This window comes from Octodon degus, unplaced genomic scaffold, assembly GCF_000260255.1.
Source record: "Octodon degus isolate 3935 unplaced genomic scaffold, OctDeg1.0 scaffold00137, whole genome shotgun sequence".
NCBI lineage: Eukaryota > Metazoa > Chordata > Mammalia > Rodentia > Octodontidae > Octodon > Octodon degus.
Genome location: NW_004524713.1, coordinates 6,081,061 through 6,088,181, shown reverse-complemented (window position 1 = coordinate 6,088,181; position 7,121 = coordinate 6,081,061). Strand labels below are relative to the sequence as shown.

Sequence of the window (7,121 nt, the reverse complement as noted above, 5' to 3'; positions counted from 1 at the left end):
ACCCTCCAGGCCACATTCTTTCCTAATCGGATGCCATTCATTTATTAGCTCCTTCCACCAAATACTTTACATGTGATAAAACCTGCCCCTGTTGGGAGACTTGTGAGCAGACTCCTGAGCGCTCTTTGTCTTAGACTCTTGCCAAGGATGTTTGCAGAGCAAACAGCCCAAGTAGAGGGTAGAGATAGTTTTTCTCTTCAGAGCAAAGGTAGAAATTCTTCGCATAATAAAACATTTGGTTTTCCTCTGCTTAGGGTTCTTCTGTGACGTGAGGGATACTTTCATCCTTCCTTCCTTCACTGATTTTCTCATACATACAAATGGGGTACACATTTAGGCCCCTGCTAGAACCCTGCACCCTTCCTTTAAATTAGGAGGCAACTTCATGGGTCTTTACTATGTTAGAACATACGGGTCCAGATGGCCATAAGTCCAATCTCATCTCTCTGGGCTTTTTTTTTCCTTCTTTTTTTTTTTGTATCTGGATGCCCTGTTTGCATCCCCACCCATCAGACTTGAGAAGAAGCGGGGCAGGGAATGCAAACAGATTGATGCTCATGTTGCCTGCTATGCTGTTGAGAATAAAGTCCTTTATCTTTGAGCCACATGTCTCACATTTTGTGCATATACTTACGGTACCGAGGCAGCTAACTTAGCTGGCAAGTAGTGTGAAGTCTCCAGTTTTGACAGCACCTGTGTCTTTGTGTTTTTGTTACCACCTGTGACTACCATGTCACACCACACATACTTTCATCTTGCATTCTCAATTAAGCGTACAGGTCACACAGAGTAAATGGTATCTCGGTTCACGAAGTTAATTCTTTCTTCAACTCTGTTTGCAAACCAAATTGAATGAGAACCAAATCAAATTCAATGGTTAGGTTCAGTGTTGACCCTTAAAGCAGGTAAGTGCCTGTTTTAAAGAGACAGTGCAGCAGAAGAACAGAACCTATATTTTTCCCCCAGTGTATCAGTTTCCACAAGAATATCATGGTGTGGTTATTTTGCTACATCATGTGGCAATGTGATTCTAAAATTCAAAGGTGCATATTTTGTTCCATGTAACGGGACTTATAAATCAAAACTACCCTTGCCTGGTGGTCAGTCAAAGAACTGGCTCTCCGATCCAATGTCAGAAGAAAATTTAGAGAAAATAGTCTTCAGGCTTTTTTTTTCCTTTTTTAAAAAAATGTATTTTGTGCAGGGTCTCACTATGCACCTCTGATTTGTAGTGATCCTCCTGTTTTCAAGCCTCCCAGAGCTGGGATTACAGGCATGCGCCACCACACCCAGACTCGGTGGCCGCCTCAGTGTGCCCAGGGGCAGGGTCAGTGTGGCATGTGGTGCCAGGGATGGAATCCTGATCCCTGTGCTTGCCTAAGCAGGCACTTAGTCTGCTGAGCTATCTCAAAGGCTTTTTTCTTTTCTTTCATTTATTTATTTATGAGCAGAATATATTTATTGGGGGAAAGAAAGCTCTTGTCTGAGAAAGGGACAGGAGGGGAGGACCCAAGCAGGTAGTCCCCCAAAAGTTGAGAAGGATTGATGTATTTTTATTTATTTATTTATTTTGGCTGGCTCAGGCTGCCTTAAGCATGGGTTTGGTGAGGCATGGGGAGCTGGGGACTGAACTGCGACCCCCTGTGCCTTACTGGGGGGGCTTGTGATTAGCTCAATTGTTTAAGCGCCTGCTGGAGCAAACCCAGTCAGGCCCAGGGGACCAAGGTTTGATCCCCATTCCCCATGCCTTATCAGACCCACTTTTAAGGTAGCCTGAGCCAGCCCCCTCCCCCCCAAAAAAATCCAGGCTTTTTTCTTGAGAAATTTTTTAAGTATGCTTTTTTACCTTATGTGATTAGTCTGCTATGGAGCCCTAAATGTAATACCCTTATAAACTATGACTTCAAAGGGTTGTTTTTTTGGGTATCAGTAGAAAGTGTATGGGAATGGGGAGACCCTATTTTAATGGGGACAACGTTTCTTTTACAATTCAGTATACTGTGTATTTACCTTTATGTCTAGGCCCCAGATTTTTTCATGCCAATAAATCAAATCTAACTTTTTTCATATAGAGACTAAATATTTTCATGTCTTTTGGTTTTAATTTCAACCTGCCAAATTTCTGAAGTATACCAATTGTTACCATTTCCTTTTTGTTAAGGCAATATTTTTTGACTTTTTGCTTTTTCTTATCAAATTATGTATCACTGGGAGTTAATTAACCATATTTCAAAATGTTAGCTTTTTTAAATGAGGTTGCATATGGTAATAAAATTTAGGGTAAAAATTACCTCAGTTCTACTATATTTTTAATATCTCAAATGAAATACTGATATTTTAATATGTGATTAGGATTGTGGTGCTCTAAAGCCATTAGACAAAAAGGGGTGAGAGAAGGGAAAAATCTGCAGTCTGGGATAAGCTTGTGAACGAAAGTTTAAAACATAGGAAAATTAACCAATGAAATTAAGCCTATAAAACTAATAGCATGGAGATGAATTAATCTGGCTTAAATAAACACAATAGAGGGAACTGAAGATGATTACATGTTTAAGCTTGGGAAAGGAACACAAGCTAAATTAGCACCTATTTTTAGACTAGAGATTATAAAATATATACAGAAGTCACACAAGACCAGGTGGCTCTAACCAAGAGTCAGTAGTTGAAGGGTCCCATGCGTCGCCCTCAGGAGCGGGGCCTTTCCAGGACCTGCTGTACTTTCCAACAGCCCTCCAGCTGAGGCAGTCATGCCACAGCCCTCTGATAACACCTCCTTACTGTCTTCCTGCCTGGCATCCAGGGGATAAAGAGGAAAGAAGTTTACACCTCTCTCCAACTAGAGCCCCTGCCACCCCTGAAAGCCCCTGCCAGGCCCTCTCCTTTCACCTGTTTTCCCTTGTGTAGCAGCAATGGGACGGAGCAGATCAGGGCATCTGGCTGCCACCAGAATCCTCACGCTACAGGCCCACTCAGCCTTCACTAGTGATTGTCTTGGAGCCTCTCTGCCTTGGCTTTAGAAGAGAATACCAGCCCCCATGCACAGAGAAAAGAGGGACCCCTGGGAGGCCCATGTTCCTCCCATCTCTCCAGCCTTTCCTTCCACCGACCACTGGTGACTGTGTATCTGTGGGAAGGGGAGGAGGAGTAGGGCCTGGGTCGGAAACTAATGCAGTGGAGATGGGAACTGATGCAGAGCTGGACCCTTAACAATGGGTCTGCAGTGCTTTGTTGGAGGGTAGCTGGTTCCAGCCATTGGCTGCTCTTCAAATATAGAATGTAAGGCTCCATTTGGACCTTTGTTTACAGGATTGCCCTCAGTCGCAGTTCCAGGACAATAGGAAAAACCCCTGTCAATGTCCAGTTACACAACATATATGTGTATTTCACCCTCCTTTTGCAATTTAACAATATTGGCATACTAGTTAGGTTTTTTTTTTTTTTTTTTACTTAAAACATTTCTTAGAGATTACTCTGTAGCAAGATCCCATTCTTTTTAACTGCTGCACAGTATTCCATAGGGATATTTCAAACGTACTGTCACAGTTCTTTACTAATAGACGTTTTGTCTCTAGTCTTGGACTACTACAAACAGTACTGCAGTGAGTACTCCGTGATACCTCTTTTTACACAGACACCGGTTGTTAAAAAGAGGTAACTAGAAATGTTGGCAGATGTCTGGCACCTAAAGGACAGTCCTTAATTATGCTGCAGTTGGTCACACACGGTCTCTCCCAACCGAAGATTCTGGAGCTTGTTAGTAGGTGACAGGAGCTCTGAATTCACAACAATGCTTCTGCTCAAAGCTGCATCAAAGTGATGGCTGAAGCAACCATTAGGGATCTACTTTTAAACTGGCTCTGGTGCTACAACTGCAAGTCAGAGAGGCAGCAGAAAGTCCGGCTTGGGGATGGCAGCTGTGAAGTCATATGTGGCCAGCTTCAATCCTCACTGCCAATTTTTAACCGTATGGCTTTTTTTTTTTTTTTTTTTTTTTTTTTTTTGTGCCAGGGATGGAACTTAGGACCTTGTGTTTGCCAGGCAAGCACCTATACCACTATACTATATCCCTGGCCCAACCATATGACTTTAGCTCTGTCTGATAATTGGGGTTTTTCATTCATAAAATAGGGTGACTATGTTCCTGGATTCATGAAGATCTTAGGTGGACTAAATAAGAAAATGTGCCTGAATCTTGGGCAGCTCTTAGCACACAAGGACCCGATAAACATAGCCACTCATAAAGCCACTGGTTCCAGCCACTGGCTGCTCTTCAAATATAGAATGTAAGGCTCCATTTGGACCTTTGTTTACAGGATTGCCCTCTGTCATAGGGCCTAAACATAACCACTCATAAAGCCCTCAATTCAGGTAGCAGCTGAATATATAGTAACTTTCTAGCCAGGCTCATGTTTGCTAGACAAGTCATCACCTTTGGCTCACCATTTTCTCTTGTATTTTGGCACAGGTAGATGTGTTAAATTCCAAAGTGTTAAAATGTGACAACAAACTACTAATACTTATTAACTAATTTGGGATGGGCCAGGGAGATGGCTCAGTGGAATAAGTGCTTCCCTGGCAGCGCAAGGGCCTGAGTTCAATCCCCAGTTTAGAAAATAAATAAGTAAATAAATGAATAATATGGGAATACAATTATAGAGTTTTGGGGTTGGAAGAGATTTCAAACTCACTTTATATTAGATTATCATATAAAATCCTTCCCATTTGAGTTCTTATATGCTAGGCATTTTGCATATATAGTACTGTCTTGCTCAGTTTTCACAAGGACTCATGTGATTTAGAAATTACTGTCCTTTTGTAGAAAAGCCAAGTGAGATGTTTAACAGCATATCTTTTTTTTATGTATTTGGTAAGGGTCTCACTACACAGATTGGACTCATAGTGATCCTCCTATTTTTTTTCAGCCTTCCGAGAGCTGGGATTACAGGCGTGTGACACCATGCCCAGTCTTGGTGGTGGGTTTAGCACACCTAGGGACAGGGGCTGGTGCAGCATATGGTGTCGGGGATCAAAACCCGGTCCTGGTGCTTGCCTAAGCAGGCGCTTAGTCCGCTGACCTATCTTGCTGGCTCTAAGGACATATTTTACATAGGTCTCAGGAAAAGAATTTGTTTAGGTCATTCTGAAAATAAATCAGTCAGGGGGCTGGTAAGATGGCTCAGTGGTCTAAGGCACCTACTTAGAACAAGCTAACCTAAGCAAAACACTTGTGGTTCAATCCCCCAGCACCACATGCCAGCCAGCCCCGCCCCCTGGTGGGCTGAGCTGGCCCCCCCATAAATAAATAAATAAATAATCTTTTAAAAAAAAAAGAAAGAAAATAAATCAGTCAACTGACATATACTTTTCCAATTAAATCACATTTGACCATAGCAAAATGAATTTATCAAGTTTTAAATGCCAAAAGTGAACCTGAATTTCATTCTTTTTTTTTTTAATATTTATTTATTTTTATTTATTACATTTATTTATTGTGTGTGTGTGGCCAGCTCAGCCCACCAGGGGGCGGGGCTGGCTGGCATGTGGTGCTGGGGATCGAACCGTGGTCCCTGTGCTTTGCCAAGCTTGTTTCAAGTAGGTGCTTTAGACCACTGAGCCATCTCTCCAGCCCCTGAATTTCATTCTGAGGGTTCTGAGGCCATCTTATTCCTTAGTAAACACGTAGCTTAGGGTCCACACTATCTTGAGAAAAACACGTTTTAAAATCAGGAGAAAAAGCAGGCACCGTGGTGGTGCATGCCTGTAATCCCCACATTCTGGAGGCTGAGGCAGGAGGCTCAAATTACTGCAAATTCGAGGTTGGGTTGGGGCTATACAGTGAGATCCTGTTTCAAAAAACAAAACAAGAAAAAAAAAAAAAACTCCAAGTAAAATAAATTTCAAAAATCAGGAGAAAAAGATGAATTCATCAAAAAATATTTTTCTAATATATTTTTCTTCATACAAATACAATTGTGAAATACAAATTAAACAGAAGAATAAAACCACATGAACACAAGTCACAAGGCAAAAATTTCCGGAGCCCAAGAAAGTCAAAAGTGGCTTGCACTAAGATGTGTTAATTTCTGGCGCTGTGATAAGATGGGTAAGCTGGAAGGTGGTAAGTGGCGAACAGGTTGGGAAAAGTGTCACCCCGCCCCCAAGTGACAAAGCAAGGTTAAAAGAGACAGGTGGACAACAGGGTATAAGGGGCCACTTCCTGGCTGCATGAACTTGGACGAGTAAGTCGACCACTGTAAGCCTCAGTTTCTCCACCATTAAACAGGGTGGTGGTCTCCGGGACAGCTGGCCCAGGACCTAGTCTGCCTTGCCACTGCTAACGTTGTGCACGAGGCCAGCACTACACACGCTCGAATGAATGCAACCGAAGTGTGCAAAGCACATTTGCCAGCGGACGGCGAGGTTCCAGTAAGTGGAAGCTGCTCCATCAAAGCAACGACAGTGCTCGCGAGCGACAACCCCAGTATCCCGACACCCAGACGCACCCAGAGGTTAAAAGCGCACCTGCGCAGTCAACGCCCCAGGAGGCGAGGACGCGCGAGGGAGTCTGCGCGCGAACGCCGCCCAGCGCCGCCCTTGCGGGCTCCAGGGCCAGCGGGGCGGGCTTCGCGGCGGCGCGGCGAGTCGGAGGGCAGGACCGGGGAAGGGGCGTGGCTACGGGCGGACCGCCACCGCCCTCTTCCGGGCTTCGCGGGCTGCGCGCGCATCCTCCCCCTTCTTTTGTGGTCCGGCCCACTGCGAGGGTGACAGGAAACCCTGTGCAGGGAGCGCCGCCATCTTGGACCAGCCCGAGGAAGATCCTGAGGGAGGCACCGGAGCAGTCTCCGCCGCCGCCGCCGCTGCCGCCCGTGCGCGCGTCTGCACCTCTCGGCCAGCCCGCTTACCCGCCGGGGCCTCGGCCGACCGTCCCATCCCCTCTCCTGCCGCGTCCGCCCTGCTCTTCCTCGTCCTGACGCCCCCCTCCCGCCCGGAAAGCTGCCCAGCCACCAGCAGCCCCCCAGGTAACCCAGGCCTTCCGCTGCGTCCGTCGGGCCCGGGCCTTCGCGTCCGGCCGTCCGGAGGGCGCGGGTGGCGGCAGCGGCGGCGAGCCGCGCCGCAGGCGG

General features: G+C 45.6%; 1 protein-coding gene across 1 annotated transcript in view; it reads left to right on the top strand.

The window, feature by feature from the left end:
• Positions 1-6,747: 6,747 nt before the first annotated feature.
• The window catches only part of Rab14 (RAB14, member RAS oncogene family), a 25,782-nt gene continuing 25,408 nt past the window's right edge, over positions 6,748-7,121 (top strand). Inside the window, exon 1 of the mRNA XM_004641481.2 lies at positions 6,748-7,019. The gene's annotated coding sequence lies outside the window, so the exon portion shown is untranslated. The remainder of the gene's footprint in view (positions 7,020-7,121) is intronic.